At 40.6% G+C, this 21,179-nt stretch overlaps 9 non-coding genes across 9 annotated transcripts; 5 read left to right on the top strand and 4 right to left on the bottom strand.

Moving 5' to 3' along the window:
- The first annotated feature begins 1,728 nt into the window (after nucleotides 1-1,728).
- Nucleotides 1,729-1,800, top strand: Trnae-uuc. The gene has a single exon. It is a non-coding gene; the product is annotated as a tRNA-Glu (tRNA).
- A 168-nt stretch (nucleotides 1,801-1,968) lies between these two features.
- Nucleotides 1,969-2,041, bottom strand: Trnam-cau. Its single transcript has one exon. It is a non-coding gene; the product is annotated as a tRNA-Met (tRNA).
- Nucleotides 2,042-6,640: 4,599 nt separating this feature from the next.
- On the top strand, nucleotides 6,641-6,712 carry Trnae-uuc. The gene has a single exon. It is a non-coding gene; the product is annotated as a tRNA-Glu (tRNA).
- Nucleotides 6,713-6,884: 172 nt separating this feature from the next.
- Nucleotides 6,885-6,957, bottom strand: Trnam-cau. The gene has a single exon. It is a non-coding gene; the product is annotated as a tRNA-Met (tRNA).
- A 4,406-nt stretch (nucleotides 6,958-11,363) lies between these two features.
- Trnae-uuc lies at nucleotides 11,364-11,435 on the top strand. Its single transcript has one exon. It is a non-coding gene; the product is annotated as a tRNA-Glu (tRNA).
- A 173-nt stretch (nucleotides 11,436-11,608) lies between these two features.
- Trnam-cau lies at nucleotides 11,609-11,681 on the bottom strand. Its single transcript has one exon. It is a non-coding gene; the product is annotated as a tRNA-Met (tRNA).
- Nucleotides 11,682-15,595: 3,914 nt separating this feature from the next.
- On the bottom strand, nucleotides 15,596-15,667 carry Trnae-uuc. The gene has a single exon. It is a non-coding gene; the product is annotated as a tRNA-Glu (tRNA).
- A 2,522-nt stretch (nucleotides 15,668-18,189) lies between these two features.
- Trnam-cau lies at nucleotides 18,190-18,262 on the top strand. Its single transcript has one exon. It is a non-coding gene; the product is annotated as a tRNA-Met (tRNA).
- A 2,427-nt stretch (nucleotides 18,263-20,689) lies between these two features.
- On the top strand, nucleotides 20,690-20,762 carry Trnam-cau. Its single transcript has one exon. It is a non-coding gene; the product is annotated as a tRNA-Met (tRNA).
- The last annotated feature ends 417 nt before the right edge of the window (nucleotides 20,763-21,179 follow it).

Genomic DNA, 21,179 nt, shown 5'->3' with positions numbered 1-21,179 from the left:
TTTTAATGACTTTTAATTGCAATGTAGACGGGTCAGAAAACTGCTCTGCAACTGGTGTTCCGGGAGAGAAAATCAGAAATAAAATAAAAGTATTCCGGGAGATAGAAACAGACACAGCCGACAAAACAGTCATGCAATGGTTCTCTTTCCGGGCCGCGCGCACTGAGCGGCTGGCTTGCGTGTAACCTCAACCTCTAGGAACACGTGAAGGTTGTAGACTACTGTAGCCATACATCTTTTTTTTTTTTTTTCAAGAAAAAAACGAAAACAACAACAACAAAAAAAAGGCCACACTTGTGCCTTTCAGGCGTGGTATGTTTGTAAAAAAGTACGGTGTTGGGAAAAAAAAAAAAAAAAAAAATAGAACCAACAACAAAGCCCCAGACCTGTGGTATGCCTGAAGCATGGCGTTGGGCAGAGGGAGACGCTGCAGCAACTGCACATGATCCTGGTCTACTTCCTGCACCTGTGGTTCCTCCGGCAGAGCGCACATCGCCGCCACCTCCGGAGAGGCGTGTCAACAGGCATGTTCGCCTGCTGGGGATCCTCCTCAGGTTCGTTCTGAGGAGGTTCCGCCAGAAGGAGCCGGGGCGACCGAGAAACCCAGACACAGCCGACAAAACAAGTATGCAGTGTAAAACGCATACGCAAACTTATATCACACACACACACAAACACACATACACACACACACACACACACACAATCACACACACACAGTTGCGGGCACAGACTTCCACACAGCCACAAAAACACACGCCGACAAACACAAACAAGACGGAAAACACATGCACACCTATATATGCACACATATAGTTGCACAAACATAATTACCCATATACCCACTTATGTACATACCAAATAGTTCAAAAACAGTCATTCATACAGCCGTATAGCAATCACGTGTACAGTCATTCCCAGAAGAACGGACCAGAAATGTACCACGCCGGTACTCGTACCCGTCAGTACGGGTCCACACCCGGTACATGTATAGGTGTGACCCGTCAGCATGGGTGGTCACACACATATATGTACTTCCCACCAAGGCACATATATATGAAAGCTATAAATATGAAACTTCGTACGAGTGAGTCGTTTCCTTAAATCGGTCCCACGAGATGCCTTTTCTCCTTCACCTGGGAACAATCTTCTTCACCTCACCTGGGTTCCACGTCCTCTCTAACTTACCTGGCAACAATCTCAACTTCTCTAACACACCTGAGGACTATCCTTCTCTTGAACGCATCTAGTGATTGCCTTTCCTCCAGCTGGAAATTACCTTCTTATCTTATTGGAAACTGTCTCCTTTCTAGTTAATTTGGGGATTACCTCCATTTCTCTAGATAACTCGAGACTGCCTTCTCTCGTCTAGCCCACCTCCTTTCCCTAGTTAACCCGGTTACTACTTCATTTCCCCTGACCTGCCTGGGGTCTGCCTCAATTTTCATTTCCCAGCTCACTTGTAAACTAGCTTCTCTTCTCCAACCCACCTGGGGACTGTCTCCATTTCTCCATCTCACACAGGGCTGTATCTGTTCCTCTGACTCGCCTTCTTGCCTCCTATTTAGCTCGGGTCGCTCCTCCAACCTCCCTTGTTATTTCTGGATTCCAGCCTGCCTACCTCTGACAAGTTTCTGCCTGTAGAAACTTGTCATAGGTAGGCCTATCAGATATGCAGCAGATATCACTCATATAATTTAGGAGTGTACTTGTATACCCATTAACACATCCCATGTGGTCTAGTGGCTAGGATACCTGGCTTTCACCCAGGAGGCCCGGGTTCGATTCCCGGCATGGGAATAGCTTTTAGATACAAGTATCCCTTGAAAGATCTGCAATTTTGACGAAAAATAACAGCTACTGAATATTCTTATACAGATGGTGAAATTCCCAATGCACTGGCACTATTTTGTCATGTCTAGATTTTCCCTGGTTGTATATTACTGGAGACAACAGCCATGAAAACGTTGCCCCGAGTGAGGCTCGAACTCACGACCTTCAGATTATGAGACTGACGCGCTGCCTACTGCGCCATCGAGGCCATATATATGTTAAAAGCTCCTCTTTTAATGAACGGCAGTGTTCATGTGTCCATGTTAATATATAAAGTAATAATTATTATGTCTACATACATGAAACTAAAATTCTTACCCAAAACCTATAATAAACAGAGTAATTAATGATGATCACACACAAACACACGCATACATATATGCACTTCCCACTAAGACACATATATATATGAACGATTTTAGTACTAACCAAGGAAAGAATAGTTGGATAATTCATCGGGAAGTGAAAAAGTTACCATGCAGGCAGATGCACTTAGCAACTGTAAGCAAATGCAGAAATATTATACAAAAGACCTGGTATGTTCTGCACCTGTATTTTTGAGGTGGATTTTTTTTCCAGAGGACCCATATCACATGCTACAACAATAGAATATCAAAGACTTCGTCCATTGATGTCAAATGCATCAGCAATTTGCTTCAATCTAACTCACTAACAGGTTGGAATGGAGGAGCGACCCAAGGTAAAGTGGAGGTTAGAAGGTTAGAAAAGGTACAGTCCTTTGTGAGAGACATTTTTATGTTTATGTTTGGCGGCTTATCTAAACCATTTCACGAATGTACCTTGTTTAAGTCATTAATCGAAAATTAGAGTGGGTCTACTTCCCAGTGGACATTCAGTGAGCTCTCGAACCCATGGAACTCCTAGAAGCACAGAGCTGGACACAGGGAGACTTGTGTATGTCTCCTTCCATCTTCGGTGCTGCCTCCAGCAGTGTGGACACCTCCTTCATCGCGGAAATGGTGCGTCCTCCGGCATGAGAACCTCTGTTGGAGGAGGAGTGTCATGATCAACAACAGGAGCAGGAAATAGAGAAGGAGGGGTGGGGGCTGGTGGGCTCCTTGTCTCTATTTTTGCAACAGAAGCCCCCTTTCAAGCACTAGCTCGAACTCTGTTTTCTTTCTCATTCTCGAACCCTGTGAACCGCCAGGGATATGGGAAAAATATAGGAAAAATTATTTCCAGGATATCAGCTCCAACAGCTAATCGGCTTCTGGACTGTCGGCGGAGCAAGCCTGACCTAACACTTCCGACGAAGCCGAGGTCATCGTGAAGGAACTTTCAAAAGTGGGCCAAACATGAACGAAATTAAAGACCAGGCTAGCGAATAATTTGCTTGTCCTCTGTAACTTTGGCAATATTGACCAAAATAATATAGAATAAGCCAAGCTAACCTAATTTAATATATGTAAAAAGTATGAATGAGAATGAGAGCATCTCACTACAAAAGATCTATATGATCGGTTTCGATTAAATCATATCAGTCGATGTAATCGAAACCGGTCAAATACATGTCATTCCCCGTGGAGATGTTCTTTCGCATTCATACTTTTTTCTACATTTGTCGCAATGAACACAATTCATCTACGCCTTTACGTTTGTACTTTGCAAACAGTTTGCTTTAAACACCATAAGTTTTTAACTGTTTATACTTTAGCTTTTAGTCACACATTACACTAAGGTGTACTGCAAGTCAAATATATAAGATGGTACCCACTTTCGTAAGTTTGCAATATTTAAGAAATGAAAGTTAAATCACTAATATTGCATGATGCAACTTCTGTAATGTTAAGGGATAAATTGCAGAGTATGCTGGCTTTCATTTAACACTTCTAAAAGGAGACTGTTCAAGTATAATTGTCGAGACCTCCACGCCCTTAGCAAAGGCATTCACGTATTCTTGCGAAATAGAACTTGAAATGGTAACTTACCTGACACCGAAGAGGCTTGACTTGTATCTTTAGTTCTAAATATTTGATTTGCCATACGTGCTGGGAACTTTATATTGCTTGTGTGAATCATAAATCATTCTGTGAAACAAATGCTATACTCTAATCGTCTTCCAGTTTCTAGTCGGAGTAGCAAGTCACTGAGGAGAGCATTCGCTTCTCTCAAGCGGCTCCTGGCGAGTGGAGGGGGGGGGGGGGGGGGGTCCAGGCGAGGAGGAAGTGACGCAGTTCTCAGGCGAGTTGGAGAACAGACGTTATGCTAAGATAAGGCGAGTTGTTAAATAGATGGCCTTTCTAGCCGAATTGGGTGAAGAATGTAAGTAATCGCCAGGTGAGTTTTTATACATACATACGTACATGTAAATATATACATACACACATACATAAATATACACACATATATACATACACACATACATACATATACACACATATATACATACACACATACATATACATACCTGCACACACACACACACACACACACATGTGCATATATATGTATATACATATATATACATACACGTATGTATGTATGTCTATATGTGTGTACAGTATATATTTGTGTAAAGATAAATATACACATACGTATGTATATATATAAATACATTTATACATATATATACATGTCTGTATATATATGTATATATACACATACGTCTACATTTACATATTGTATATATATACATATATATACGTATATATACACTCATACCCACGTGTATATATATGCGTATATATGTATATATGTAATATATATAATATATCTATAATATATATGTATGTATATATATATATATATATATATATATATATATAGATAGATATAGACACAAACTCTGTGTACGCGTGTGTGAACCGCCAGCCCGAGCGCCGAAACTCGATCGCGACGCCCTGACCGGCCACACGCGTCGGGCGTCCAGGCGGTTTCCCGGAGGAGGCGCCAGACACCGAATTCTCGCCCCGTCGCCGTTGGTTGATTTACCAATATTTCATCACCGTAGTGCTGGACACTTTCCTAATTTTACTTTTGTGCAGTGTCAAGGGCGATGGAAGCATGAAAGTTCACTGCTTATTCTTCAGTAACTTCAATTATAGTTAACGCCCCCCCCCCCCCCCGTGTGAATCATGAGTAGCGAATTTCCTCAAACTTTCGAGCTCATATAATATTAACGTACGAGTGAGTCGTTTCCTTAAACAGGTCCCACGAGATGCCTTTTCTCCTCCAATTCATCTGGGAACAATCTTCTTCACTTCACCTGGGTTCTGCATCCTCTCCTCTAATTCTCCTGGCAACAATCTCAACTTCTCCAACACACCTGAGGACTACCTTTACTTTACTCATCTAGTGACTGCCTCTCTTCCAGCTGAAAAACTACCGTTTCAGCGCCCGTGCGAAGTTTCATCGCGTTCTGGCGGCTGGCTTGCGTGTAACCTCAACCTCTAGGAACACGTGAAGGTTTGTAGACTACTGTAGCCATATGATATGTCACAAGAGGGTATTATTGCTTTATACTGTAGTATATTACTCCATTATAGGAGTGTTTCGGAGTTTGTGTTGGTGAGAGAACGAGAAAGCAGCGATACATCGATTTTTTTTCAAAGAAAAAAACAAAAACAACATAAAAGCCCCACACTTGTGGTATGCCTTTAAAATAAGCACGGTGTTGGGAAACAAAAAAATAGAACAAACAACAAAGCCCCACACCTCTGGTGCATTCAGGCGTGGTATGTCTGAAGCATGGCCAAGAAACACATACAGGCGACAAAACAAATATGCAAAGTAAAACGCATACGCAACCTTATATCATGCACACGCACCACACACACACACACACATACAGAGTTGCGCGCACAGATTTCCACACAGCCCCATAAAACACACGCCGACAAACACAAACAAGACGGAAAACACATGCACACATATAGTTGCACAAACATAATTACCAATATATATACTTATGTACATACAAAATAGTTCAAAAACAGTCTTTCATACAGCCGTATAGCAATCACGTGTACAGCCATTCCCAGAAGAACGGACCAGAAATGTACCACGCCGGTACTCGTACCCGTCAGTACGGGTCCACACCCGGTACATGTATAGGTGTGACTCGTCAACATGGGTTGTCACACACATATATGTACTTCCCACCAAGGCACATATATATGAAAGCTATAAATATGAAACTTCGTACGAGTGAGTCGTTTCCTTAAATCGGTCCCACGAGATGCCTTTTCTCCTTCACCTGGGAACAATCTTCTTCACCTTACCTAGGTTCTGCGTCCTCTCTAACTTACCTGGCAACAATCTCAACTTCTCTAACACACCTTAGGACTACCTTCTCTTGAGCTCATCTAGTGATTGCCTTTCCGCCAGCTGGAAATTACCTTCTTATTTTATTGGAAACTGTCTCCTTTTTAGTTCATTTGGGGATTACCTCCATTTCTCTAGATAACTTGAGACTGCCTTCTCTCGTCTAGTCCGCCTCCTTTCCCTAGTTAACCCGGTTACTACTTCATTTCCCCTGACCTGCCTGGGGTCTGCCTCAATTTTCATTTCCCAGCTCACGTGTGAACTAGCTTCTCTTCTCCAAACCACCTGGGGACTGTCTCCATTTCTCAATCTCACACAGGGCTGTATCTTTTCCTCTGACTTGCCTTCTTGCCTCCTATTTAGCTCGGGTCGCTCCTCCAACCTCCCTTGTTATTTCTGGATTCCAGCCTGCCTACCTCTGACAAGTTTCTGCCTGTAGAAAGTTGTCATAGGTAGGCCTATCAGATATGCAGCATATATCACTCAGATAATTTACGAGTGTACTTGTATACCCCTTAACACATCCCATGTGGTCTAGTGGCTAGGATACCTGGCTTTCACCCAGGAGGCCCGGGTTCGATTCCCGGCATGGGAATAGCTTTTAGATACATGCAAGTATCCCTTGAAAGATCTGCAATTTTGACGAAAAATAACAGCTACTGAATATTCTTACACAGATGGTGATATTCCCAATGCACTGGCACTATTTTGTCATGTCTAGATTTTCCCTGGTTGTATATTACTGGAGACAACAGCTATGAAAACGTTGCCCCGAGTGAGGCTCGAACTCACGACCTTCAGATTATGAGACTGACGCGCTGCCTACTGCGCCATCGAGGCCATACACAAGGTGAAAGGTCCTCTTTTAATGAACGGCAGTGTTCATATGTCCGTGTTGATATATTTAGTAATAATTATTATGTCTACATACATGAAACTAAAATTGTGACCCAAAACCTATATTAAACAGAATAATTAATGGTGATTATACACAAACACATGCACGCACACGCATACACATATGCACTTCCCACTAAGACACATATATATGAAAGATGTTAATATGATACTGAATTGTGCCCGACTTCAAAAAAAATGTTCCCAATGTAACCAAAGAAAGGATAGTGGGGTAATTTATTGGGCACTGAAATAGTTACCATGTAGACAGATGCACTTAGCCACTGCAAGCAAATGCAGAAATATTATACAAAAGACCTGGTATGTACGGCACCTGTATTTTTGAGGTGGATTTTCTCAAACTTTTTCCAGAGGACCCATATCACATGCTACAACTATAGAATACCAAAGACCTTCGTCCATTGATGTCAAATGCATCAGCAATTTGCTTCAATCTAACTCACTACCAGGTTGGAATGGAGGAGCGACCCAAGGTAAAGTGGAGGTTAGAAGGTTAGAAAAGGTACAGCCCTTTCTGAGAGACATTTTTACCATATGTTTATGTTTGGAGGCTTATCTAAACCATTTCACGAATGTACCTTGTTTAAGTCATTAATCGACAAAATAGTGGATCTACTTTCCAGTGGACATTCAGTGAGCTCTGTAACACGTGGAACTCCTAGAAGCACAGAGCTGGACACAAGGAGGCTTGTGTATGTCTCCTTCCACCTTCGGTGCTGCCTCCAGCGGTGTGGACACCTCCTTCGTTGCGGAAATGGTGCGTCCTCCGGCATGAGAACCTCTGCTGGAGGAGTATCATGATCAACAACAGGAGCAGGAAATGGAGAAGGGGGGGTGGGGGCTGGAGGGCGCCTTGTCTCTATTGTTGCAGCAGAAGCCCTCTTTCAAGCACTAACTCGAACTCTGGTTTCTTTCTCTTACTCGAACCCGTGAACTGCCTGGGATATGGGAAAAATATAGGAAAAATTCTTTCTAGGATATCAGCTCCAACAGCTAATCGGCTCCTGGACTGTCGGCGGAGCAAGCCTGACCTAACACTCCCGACGAAGCCGAGGTCTTCGTGAAGGAAGAGTAAAAAGTGGGCCAAACATGAACGAAATAAAAGACCAGGCTAGCGAATAATTTGCTTGTCCTCTGTAACTTTGGCAATATTGACATAAAATGATATAGAATAAGCCAAGCTAACCTAGTTTAATATATGTAAAAAAGTATGAATGGGAATGAGAGCATCTCAGTGCAAAAGATCTATATGAACGGTTTCGATTAAATCTTTGTCAGAAATCCATGACAATGCATATCTGTCGAAGATGTAATCGAAATACATGTCATTCCCCGTGGAGATGTTCTTTCTCATTCATACTTTTTTCTACATTTGTCGCAATGAACACGATTCATCTACGCCTTTATGTTTGTACTTTGCAAACAGTTTGCTATAAACACATTATCTATTTAAATTTTGAACTGTTTATACTTTAGCTTTTAGCCACACATTACACTAAGGTGCACTGCAAGTCAAATGTATAAGATGGTACCCACTTTCGTAAGTTTGAAATATTTAAGAATTCAAAGTTAAAGAACTAATATTACGTGATACAACTTCTGTAATGTTAAGGGATAAAGTGCAGAGCATGCTGGCTTTCATTTATCACTTCTAAAAAGAGACTTTTCAAGTATGTTGACTTGAAACTTACAATCTGCCAATCTCAAGTAATTGAACGTAAAGTCGCGTCAAATGATTGTCGAGACCTTCACGCCCTTAGCAAAGGCCAATAAACTACATCACGCATTCGCGTATTCTTGCGAAATAGAACTTGAAATGATAACTTATCTGACGCCGAAGAGGCTTGACTTGTATCTCTATTAGCCATACGTGCTGGGAACTTTATATTGCTTGTGCGAATCACTAATAATTCTGTAAAACAAATGCTATACTCTAATCGTCCTCCAGTTTCTAGTCGGAGTAGCAAGTCACTGAGGAGAGGGGGGGGGGGGGGGGGTGATCTAGGCGAGGAGGAAGTGACGCAGTTCTCAGGCGAGTTGGAGAACAGACGTTAGTTATGCTAAGGTAAGGTGAGTTGTTAAATAGATAGATAGCCTTTCTAGGTGAATTGGGTGAAGAATGTAAGTAATCGCCTGGTGAGTTTATATACATACATACGTACATGTAAATATATACATATACGCATACATACATATACACACACATATATACATACACACATACATATACATACCTGCACACATACACACACATATGTGCATATATAGATACACATACACGTAGGTATGTATGTCTATATGTGTGTACAGTATATATTTATGTAAATATTAATATACACATACGTATATATATATATATATATATATATATATAAACTCATTTGTACATATGTATATACATGTATGTATATATATATGTATATATACACATACGTCTACATTCACATATATATGTATATATACATATATATATATATATATATATGTATTATATACATATATATACGTATATATACACACACCCACGTGTATATATATATGTGTGTATATATATGTATATATATATATGTATATATGTAATATATATATAATATACATGTATATATATGTATATATGTAATATATATATATTATACATGTATATATATATATATATATATATATATATATATACACACACACACACAAACTCTGTGTGTGTGTGTGAACCGCCAGAAACTAAATCGCGACGCCCGGACCGGCCGCACGCGTCGGGCGTCCAGGCGGTTTCCCGGAGGAGGCGCCTGACACCGAATTCTCGCCCCGTCGCCGTGGGTTTTTAACCGATTTTCCATCACCACATTGCCGGACACTTTCCGAATTTTACTTGTGTGCAGTGCCAAGGGCGATGGAAGCATAAAAGATCACTGCTTATTCTTCAGTAACTTGAAATTATACATTACTACTTCACTAGGGCTAGTCTTAAACAATATGGCTTAGCATATCGTAATATTCTCGTAAACTTAACTTCCGGGTCAACGTAGGCCCTCCCCCCGTGTAAAAAGATTCGTGAATCATGAGTAGCGAATTTGCCAAAACTTACGAGTTCAGATGACATCAAAATACCACTGAGTCGTTTCCTTGAATCGGCTGCCAAATTGAGTGATTATTTAAAATTATCTGCCGCGTCAACAACTAAGGTCATTAGCGGCGTCGGATCCAGATGCTTTCTCTCCTCCAGTCCACCTGTGAATAGTCTTCTTTACCTGGGTTCTGCATCCTCTCTAACTCACCTGGCAACAATCTCAACTTCTCTAACACACCTGAGGAGTACCTTCTCTCCTTTAACTCATCTATTGACTGCCTCTCCTCCAGCTGGAAACTACCTTCTTCCCTTCCTTTTCTAGTTCATTTCTCTAGTTAATTCTTTACCCTCATTTACCCGGTTACTGCTTCATTTCCTCTGACTCGCCTTGGGTCTGCTTCAATTTTTATTTCCCAGTTCACTTGTGGACTATCTTCCTCTTTTCCAACCCATCTGGGAGCTGCCTCCATTTCTGCATCCTACACAGGACTGAATCTTTTCCTCTGACTCGCCTTCTCGCCTCCTATTCATCTTGGGTCGCTCCTCCAACCTCCCTTGTTATTTCGGGATTCCAACCTGGTAGTGAGTTAGAATGAAGCACATTGCTCATACATTTGGCATCAACGGACGAAGCCTTTATTACTTTTAGGGGTATTGCAAATTGTAGCATGTGATATGGGTACTCTATATAAGTATGAAATAGTCCAGCTCAATAATACAGGTTCCGAAAATAGTGTGACAGCCTTGCAATTATGTAATTCAATATTTGCCTGCATGGTAACTATTTCAGTTGCAAATCAATTACCCATGTATCAAGGGTTTACTTCTTTCTTTGGTTGGCACTGCAAGGGAACTTTTTTCTCTTTTCAAGTCGGCCATAATCTAGTTTCATATTAATAGCTTTCATACATATATGTGCCCTAGTGGGAAGTACATATGTTTGTGTTTATGTATGTATATGTGTATATATTTGTATATATACATACATAAACATACATATAAATGTGTGTTGTGCGTGTGTGCATGTAGAAACTTCAGAACATGACGAAATATATTTCTTTTGTGGTTTCTGCCTGTTTCTACAGGCCTATCAAAAATGCAGCATATATCACTCAGATGAAATTAGGAGTGTACTTGACAGGTGGTTGTGCTGTTAATATTATTGATATTGTTTTTTTTTTTTTTTTTTTTTTTATGAGCCTTGGTAACCGTTCATTAATTATCCGAGATGAGAAATAAAGTTTTTTATATTCCAAATGATATATCCCATGTGGTCTAGTGGCTAGGATACCTGGCTTTCACCCAGGAGGCCCGGGTTCGATTCCCGGCATGGGAATAGCTTTTAGATGCATGCAAGCAGCCATTGAAAGATCTGCAATTTTGACGAAAAAAACGGCTGCTGAATATTCTTACAGAGATGGTGAAATTCCCGATACACTGGCACTATATTCTCATGTCTATTTTTTTTTCCCGTTTGTATATTACTGTATATAACGGTTTTGAAAATTGTGCCCCGAGTGAGGCTCGAACTCACGACCTTCAGATTATGAGACTGACGCGCTGCCTACTGCGCCATCGAGGCTATACATTGCACAATGAGCATTAATGTTTCAATGATTTGCATTGTTTCTGTGAGTCTAATTAATGGTGGTCACACAATTACGCGCACGCGCACGCATACACATAGATATACACTTCCTGCTAAGATATATATATGAAAACTATTAATTTAAATCGTGGCCGACCTTAAAAAAATGTTCCCTTGCAGTATTAACCAAAGAAAGGAATAAACCCTTGATAGATGGTGAATTGTTTGGGAATTGAAATAGTTACCATGCAGACAGATGCACTTAGCAACTGCAAGCAAATACAAAAATATTACTTTATACAAAAGTCCTATTATGTTCGGCACCTGTATTTTTGAGCTAGACTTTCTCAACATTTTTATACAGAGGACTCATATCACATGCTACAACTTGAAGCACTCCTAAAGAATAACAAAGACCTCGTCCGCTGATGCCAAATACATGTGCAATTCGCCTCAACCTAACTCACTACCAGGTTGGAATCCAGAAATAACAAGGGAGGTTGGAGGAGCGACCCAAGGTGAATACGAGGCGAGGAGGCGAGCCAGAGGAAAAGATTCAGCCCATTTGTTTACGTTTGAAGCCTTATCTAATCTCAGTCGCGTGCAAATATGATTTGTTTATTTCAGTTATTAAAAATAAAATAGACATTGGATCTGCTTTCTATTAGACATTCAGTGAGCTCTCGAACCCGTGGAACTCCTAGAAGCACAGAGCTGGTTAAAGGGAGACTGGTGTATGTCTCCTTCCGTCTTCGGTGCTGCCTCCAGCGGTGTGGACACCTCCATCGCGGAAATTATGTGAACCTCTGTTGGAGGAGGAGTGTCATCATCAATCACAGGAGCAGGAAATGGAGAAGGTGGGGTTGAGGCTGGAGGGCGCCTTGTCTCTATTGTTGCAGCAGAAGACAAGCTCTAGCTGGAACTCTGCCTGGTTTCTTTCGCATCCTCGAACTCTGTGAATCGCCAGGGAATTCACTGTTGCCTCTTTTCTACAGCAATCGCCCTTTGGTGGTCGGACTCACTGTCGGCGAAGTGAAGTTGACCTCACGCTCCCGGAGAAGAAGACCGAGGCATACGAGAAGGAACAGTGAAAAGACATGAACGAAATAAAAGACCAGGCTGGCGAATAATTAGTTTGACCTCTGCTCGGCCTTTCATTTTTTTAAAGCCAAATGCCACGCGCCTGTGGACATGACGTCAACTGGCGCGGAAATGTGAAAGTTAGAACGAATAACGAATCATGAAGGTCATAGCTGTCTCCGTCGCCATATTGCGGGTTACATTGTCAAATTTACTAAGTAACTTCTTATAGCATCTGGAAATTGCAAAGAGCTAATAACAGGGAACACTGACCAAATATGATATATAAAAAGCTAACCCAAGTTAATATATGGCTGAGAATGAAAACATCTTAGTGCAAAAGATCTTTAATAATCGGTTTCGATTACATCTTCGTCAGAAATACATGGCAATGCGTATCTGACGAAGACGTAATCGAAGCCGGTCAAACACAAGCCATGCACTTTGGAGATGTTCTTTCTCACTCATACCTTTTTCTACATTTGTCGCAATGAACACGAATCATCTATGCTTATATGTTCGTATTTTGCATACACTTTGCCTTAAACACATTATCTGTTTAATTAAGGTTTAAGTAAAACAAGTAACCTGTTTATAGTTTAGCTTTTAGCTACACAATACCCTAAGTGCACTGCAAGTCAGATGCCTCAGATGGTACCCACTTTCGTGAGCTTGATTTTTTAAAGAAATCAAAGTCAAAGCACTAATATTGTGTGATGCAACTATAATAATAATAGGGGACACGTTACAATAACAAATTCCACAATTCGCAAGGCAAGGAACATACCAATCCGGAGCATTGATAACTTTCATTCAATACTTATGAAATAGGACCATTGTTCGCATATGTTCACCTGTAACCAATCGTCACATATCTCCTTATCAAAAGTGATGAAAAGAACATTTTGTGATAATATCCACACATTTAAGTTGTCACAGCCATCGCTTAGCACACTCATTTTTAGTCAACAAACAGTGCAGTGATTCTTTCATATCGACAAACTCTGCAAACTCACAAATGGTAGCGATCTCTCTTCAGAAGCTTTTTCTTAAAAAAGGGGTTTTCAAAATCTTAGATGTAGGGGCAGTTCCTCACCTCGATGATTATTATTGTATTCCTCTTTGCCCAAAATGCAACACTGTCCACATACATTTCTGATGCGCCTTTGTGACGGGTGCGTGTAAACAATGATAAAGTTACGGCCATTTGTAAATTAAATAATGTGTAAAAATAATAAGCACACTTAAAACAAAATATATAAGTCAATATTTATCATTATATAAATTGTATTAACTGAAATATATATTCTAAAATGTGCATGTGCACTCGAGTTAGAATTTCATAGAAGACTATAGACTCACTCTTGCGATGCCCTGATCAACAGTTACGAACGATCCATACCGTATGAGTCAATCGCTAAACAAAGTTGCTGCAAGAAAGGGATTCTGTAAGCTCAGAGGTCGGGGGAGCTGGGGAAAGTTATTTTTCACGTCTGTGTAGTAAAACGAATAAATGTATATCGAGGTATAGAAAAAAAATGCATTGAACATAGGCTTCAATTGATTTATATAGAAATAATAACCACACTCAAAAATATAAAGACCTAAAAGACAACATTCACATTAAAAATTGTATGAACTGAAGTGAATATTTTAAAATTTGCATGTGCCATTGCCAACAAAGTTACCGCAAGAAGAGGATTCTGCAAACTCAGAGGTCGGTGGCGTTGGGAAAACTCATTTTTTACCAACCTGTTTTCGAGAAAGCACTCGTGTGACCGCGGCTTAGGTAGATTAAATGAAGATACGGTTACTATTTCTATGTAATGACACATATAAATGTATATCGAGGGAAAGAAGAAACGTCAACATGGAACATGGTCTGCGACTGACTTGTTTACTGAATTATACGTGTATTCGGCCTACTTCACTTGTTTTCTCCCGAAGCAAATAACAAGTATATATACTTCTCAGACATTTGCATTTTTTTTTCTTTTTTTTTTCTTTTTTGTCCATGCGACCAAAAATCTGAAACCTAACCTATACAGGCCAATTTCTAAACTGGCTTAAGACACTTTAATAAAAACTTCATGTGACATAATAGGAGCGAGAAAGTTCGATATATATAGACAACATGACGAGCTTTTTATATTCTTTAAATAAAATGTTTCAGAAGTACATGTCAGCGTAGACTTATGACAGGAAAAGGAAAACTGGCAACTCATCCTGAGCCCTGGTGTATACTAACTCAAGCTTCTCATTTTCAGACAAATATTTTTTTTTTATTGGGATTTGCTACCTTCAACAACAGTACTACTTTTCACAAAAGAGACCAGTGAGTTGCCAGGTTTGTCTTTATAAACTGGCATGAGATATGAAAATAAGTTAACAGCAATCAAACGAGTGATACATCTGAAGTAGCTCGTGGACAATACAGGCTGCAAGCAAGATGTGTACTTTGCTGGAATAAATAAACATGTGTTGCTTGGTAGCTTATGTTGAATGGAGTGTCTTTTCTCGATGTATGTATGTGTGTGTGTGTGTGTGTGTGTGTGTGTGTGTGTGTGTGTGTGTGTGTGTGTGTGTGTGTGTGTGTGTTTTATGTTTTATGTTTTCGTTTATCCGCGTATGTTTTGTACAAAGTGTGAAAATCACAACAATCATAGAACTCGGCATTACGACAAATCTATAGATCTCCATTTGCATTATCATCGATCGTTTTCTACATGTTAATTTCAATATCCACTGTTCTTTCACTTTCACATTCAACGGGAATGACAGGTCAACGTACTATGATGTTTGTTTAGCATGTTTACATTCCAAAATTCTTCCCATGCCGGGAATCGAACCCGGGCCTCCTGGGTGAAAGCCAGGTATCCTAGCCACTAGACCACATGGGATTTAGAGAATTTTGCACGGCTGTTGCAGAAATGCTGTGCTTAACAGGGTCTTGCCTTAAATTGCTTAGTCAAATACTCGATAAACGATATTGTAAGGATCAGATTGTAAACATCAGAGCACTTTGACGCCTCACCACGTGTGATGCGGATACTAAAATTAGCACGTGGAAAATAAGGAAAAGGGACATAAACACACACACACACACACGCACACACGAACACACACACGCACGCACGCACGCACGCACACACACACACACACACACACACACGCACGCACACACACGCGCGCGCGCAAACACACACGCACGACACACACACACACACGCACGACACACACACACACCACACACACGCACGCACACACACGCGCGCGCAAACACACACCACACAACACACACACAGACACACACACACGCCACGCACGCACGCACGCACGACACACACACACACACACACACACACCACGCAGCAGCACGCACGCACGCACACGCCACCACGCACGCACGCACGCACACACACACACACACACACACACCACGAGCACGCACGCACACGCACGCACGCACACACACACACGACGCACGCAGCCCACACACACACAACACACACACACACACACCACACGACACACACACACGCACTGCAGCAGCACACACACACACCCACCACCACACACGCACGACGCACACGCCACACACAGCACGCAACGCACGCACGCAGCACGCCAACACAACACACACACACGACGCACACCACATGCAGCACGCACACACACACGCACACACAGCACACACACATCACACACGACCACACACACACACACACACACACATTATTATTTAAGAGTGACAAGTCATTATTCCAGCCAAGCGCTCCTACTTACAGCCTGTATTGCAATTTAACTAGCAAGTCCATGAATTCCCAAGATTCGAACACGGAGGCGGCATTCCCTTCGGCTTTATCTGGCTAGTTAAACACCAAGCAAGGTCTATATAAATAGTTATATAAGACCTTGCTAAAACACTCCATCTCTCAAATGCCCTTCCAGATTTATATTTCGTCGAGCTCATACCGTCTGGTTCGCCGTTTCTTTTCGTGAAAAAAATAATAAAGTGTTTAAAGCAGCAAATTTAAATAATATAAATTAATAAATATATGTTCATGCAGCCTGAGAGTAAACAATCATCACTGTCTTAGGAAGAAAATAAGTAAGGTGGTTTATATAAAGAATAGAAAATAGATGACATGTTAAATTCTTTATTATTATTATTCCTCGACATACATCTGTTAGTTAATACAATTATTTAACGGTTACATGTTATTTTATTTTAGAATCCAACCTCAATTCCAAATGCAGAATTTCGTAACTGTGAAGGATACGATGATTGAGTATAACAGTTCTTTTAAATGCATGACAGTAAATACACTTGCAGCAATATGGCTTTTAAGACTATCACTAGAAATAACTACACTGAATCATCTTTCCCATCATCATCCTGGAAAACTGAAAGAAAATAGTTCAGTAAAAAATCCTAGTCGAGTAATAGATAAAATCAAGTCATTTTAGAACAAAACGCACAGAGAAAACAAAAATGACCAGAAGAGAATTTTGGTGAACATTATGAGTTCCAGAACAATGGAAAGGGATCTCGAGTTCTGAGAAGACAGGGCACCTAAGTTTGGTTCAGCTGCATCCTCCATCTGCTGCTCCAAACACCGTTGTCCTCGCTTTGGTTTCATATTCATTCTCACGATCTGTCGATTTTTTTCTCTCTCTCTCGTCACCCACGCAATGAAAACTAAGCCTATTTCCAGTTACGTGTCTCAGATAGACAAAAGATTTAAGAATGTTGCTAAAAGATGTGAAAACGTGTAATGCCCTAATCATTTTGTCATTTTTTGCCAAATAAAATGAGTAAATGCTATAAAATTTAACTGACTTATGTGTTTTGATGTTTTTTTTTTCTCTTCTTGTTTCTTGGTGGAGGGTAGGGTATAGTTACATTGTTCTTCAATTTCTATAATGTCTCCTACACTCTGGTAGTGGGATAATACTTTCCATTCGTTTATATGACACATATTTACTAAGTCTGTGATATTCTTGTAGAGGTTTGTAGTGTTTCAATCTGTAGCCACGGTACTCATTAGAAGTCTGAAAAGCCTGGACCAAATTAGAGGTAAATTGAACTCTACGTATTACAGCTATACCTAATCTCATATGCGATCATACTCCTGTTTTTCCCCCGAATTCACACCTTGCCCTACCCATTATGTTAACTGCTTCTGTTTCATCTGATTTATCTAGGATACTTTTTAATCACAGATTTACACCTTACTGGATATCTCTTCAAGTTCTGTTAATTCTCGGTAGTAGGTCATCATTTAATTTCATATAATGTTTATACATACCTACATATATGTTCTGGGGAGAGGGTGCGTGTATGGACACAGAACAAGAACTACTTATTAACATATGAACAATACTTTTCATTAAAACAGAAAATACCATCGTAAATATGGCCTCGATGGCGCAGTAGGCAGCGCGTCAGTCTCATAATCTGAAGGTCGTGAGTTCGAGCCTCACTCGGGGCATTGTTTTTTTTTTCAGAAGTATGAGAGAAGACATACAAACATCAGAGGTAAAATCAACAAACGAATAAAGAAATACATGAATAAATAAATAAATAAAATAAATAAATAAATAAAACACACACACACATATACACATATACCCACTCTGCCTTCTTTTCCAATTCACCAGGGACTGTGTTATCTAATTTTCCCGGAACTGCCTCCTGTTCTCCAAGACTGCCTCCTCTCCTCCAAATCACCAGGAGATGTAAGGTAAAAGTAACGCAGTACTGCTACGTTAACCTGACATCGGGACAATTCCAGGTCAATGTCCCTTGGAGACCTGATCTGCACCTTCCTTAATGCATAATTAGCCTGATACGAGCACCACCTGGCCGCCTGGGAGAGGCCAAAGCGGGATGGGCGGGGGAGTCCAGGTCACACCACTAGCATACGAGAAAAAAAAAAAAAAAAATCTGTTAATATTGACATGTAAATGAATTAGATTTGAACTACACTTATTACTTCATTTATATCTGAATATCGCTAATTGTCTTCAGTAATGCATTAGCACTTTATATCCACAGTACTTTACATTGAACTTTGCCATCACTAATTAGCCGAGGGAAATGAGGCACACCAATGCGTTGCTTGCCTGTTTCTTTTCGTCTTAGAGCCTAGCTACAAGTTCACCAGCCTTGCACCAGTCAATAAGGCTTCAAACATATGCAGAGGTGAGTTCCAGGTAAACCACATAGTACTGATCGTGACCTATGTTGATTATAGCAGCGGGTTCCGAGCGGTAAGGAGGCGAGGCTAGATCTGCCAGTACTCCCAAAGTACCTGGGGGGTATCTACGCCCCCTAGCCAGGGTATTGGCTAATGGCTCGACGACATGGATACCCATGAGTGGCTGCCTTGTCACGGTTTATGACGTTACTAATGACGACATGGCAAACCCCTAGCAGACGCCATCCTGTTGTGTTGCAAGTTGGCCACAATTACAATTTACCATACGTGACACTACCATCCTGGTGAGATAGTGTCCTTACACAAACTACTGGGCATGAGAATGGCAAATATGCGGTACCCCGCATTTCCACCTCGAGAGATAAGTATAATTTAGGTTGAATAAAATACATGATATTTAAAAGAACAATAAAACTTGTACTTCTCGGTGCCCATTTTCCATCGGGTTCAATGAATCTAAAACGTGCCATGGACTCGTCATAACGAAAGGGGGGAGGGGGGTACCGTGGTAGGACAAGGAGTGGGCGAAAAGTCCCACTACATAGACTTCCTCCTTTCATCTTTCTAGTAGCGATTGCCTTTTCTTCTCCAGTTCACCTGAAGACTGCATTCTCTCCTTTGAATCACCTGGGGACTGTCTCATTTTCGCCAGCGCAATCGGCGATTGTCTTTTTTTTTACCCGGGAGTTACCTCCTCGCTTCGAACTCACCTAGGGCCTGTTTCTCTCCAACTCACCAGGGACTGCCTCCTCTTCTCCAACTCACCAGGGACTACCTCCTCTTCTCCAACTCACCTGGGACTGCCCCCTCTTCTCCAACTCATCAGGGACTGTCTTCTCTGTTAACCTGGAACCTGCCCGTCCACCCCCAGTTCACGTGAGGACCGCCTCCTTGTCTCCAACCTACATGATTACTGTAGGATTGTACCATGGCAGTTGGAAACTGTATAACATATTCCATTCACGTATCCGACACAAACTTACAAAGTCTGTGATTTACATTTTATTCCATGTACTCTATATAAAAGTCTTCAACGTCTAGCTTGAAATCAAAGGTGCTGAGCTAATGGTGTCATAGCCGCACTGGCCTCCCCTGTGCGGTTATACCTTACATTCCCCTGAATCCTCTTCGCGCTCCCCCATTTGTAGTAATTGTCTCAGTTAGCCGTGAGGCTTATTTTCCCAAGTTTTGCTCCTTTTTGTTTTATTCACTTCTTGTTTTATTACTGGTAGTAGGTCATCGTTTAGCTTCTTATATATTTATATATATATATATATATATATATATGTATATATATATAAATATATGTATGTATGTATGTATGTATGTATGTATGTATGTATGCATGTATGCATGTATGCATACATGCATGTATGTATGTATGTATGTATGTATGTATGTATGTATGTATGTATGTATGTATGTATGCATGCATGTATGCATGTATGCATGTATGCATGTATGCATGTATGCATGTGTGTATGTATGCATGTATGCATGTATGCATGTATGCATGTGTGCATGTGTGCATGTGTATGTATGTATGTATGTATGTATGTATCTATGTATGTATGTATGTATGTCTGAGGAGTTGGTACATGTATGTAGATAAATTGATAACTCCTCTTTACTGCTAATCAGCATAAAAAATCTTGAGAACTACGCTTAACTGAACTGGGAAATTTTTATTTTAACATAGCCTCGATGGCGCAGTAGGCAGCGCGTCAGTCTCATAATCTGAAGGTCGTGAGTTCGAGCCTCACTCGGGGCACAGTTTTCATATCCATTATAACAAGAAAAAGTGAACAATACTTGAAGTAAGGTAATTAACTATCAGTTATGAGAGGTTTCACTCTCTATGTAGGAATGTTCAGCAACTATTATATTTCATCAGAAATACGATTATTTCAAGGGATAATTGTCTGCATATTGTAAATGACAGTTTTTATTTTGTAATTGGGATCAAGTCATTGAAATCTTTATGCTTTTATATAATTCTCAAATTTCCCGCTCTTTCCTTTGAACTTACTTTTATTCGAAGCGAAATTGACTCATTTTCAACAAAGGGACTCTTATTTGCGATTTATAATGTTATCCTTATGTATTACTCTACCCACGAGCCATGAACATCGTCCTGTTAACCAGATTTTTAATTTTGGAAATCCTCGTAGATGGAAGCAATGTGTTT

The sequence above is a fragment of the Penaeus chinensis genome, chromosome 15, assembly GCF_019202785.1.
Source record: "Penaeus chinensis breed Huanghai No. 1 chromosome 15, ASM1920278v2, whole genome shotgun sequence".
Taxonomy (NCBI): domain Eukaryota; kingdom Metazoa; phylum Arthropoda; class Malacostraca; order Decapoda; family Penaeidae; genus Penaeus; species Penaeus chinensis.
The sequence above is the reverse complement of the archived record's forward strand: the minus strand, read 5'-3'. Positions and strand labels throughout refer to the sequence as shown.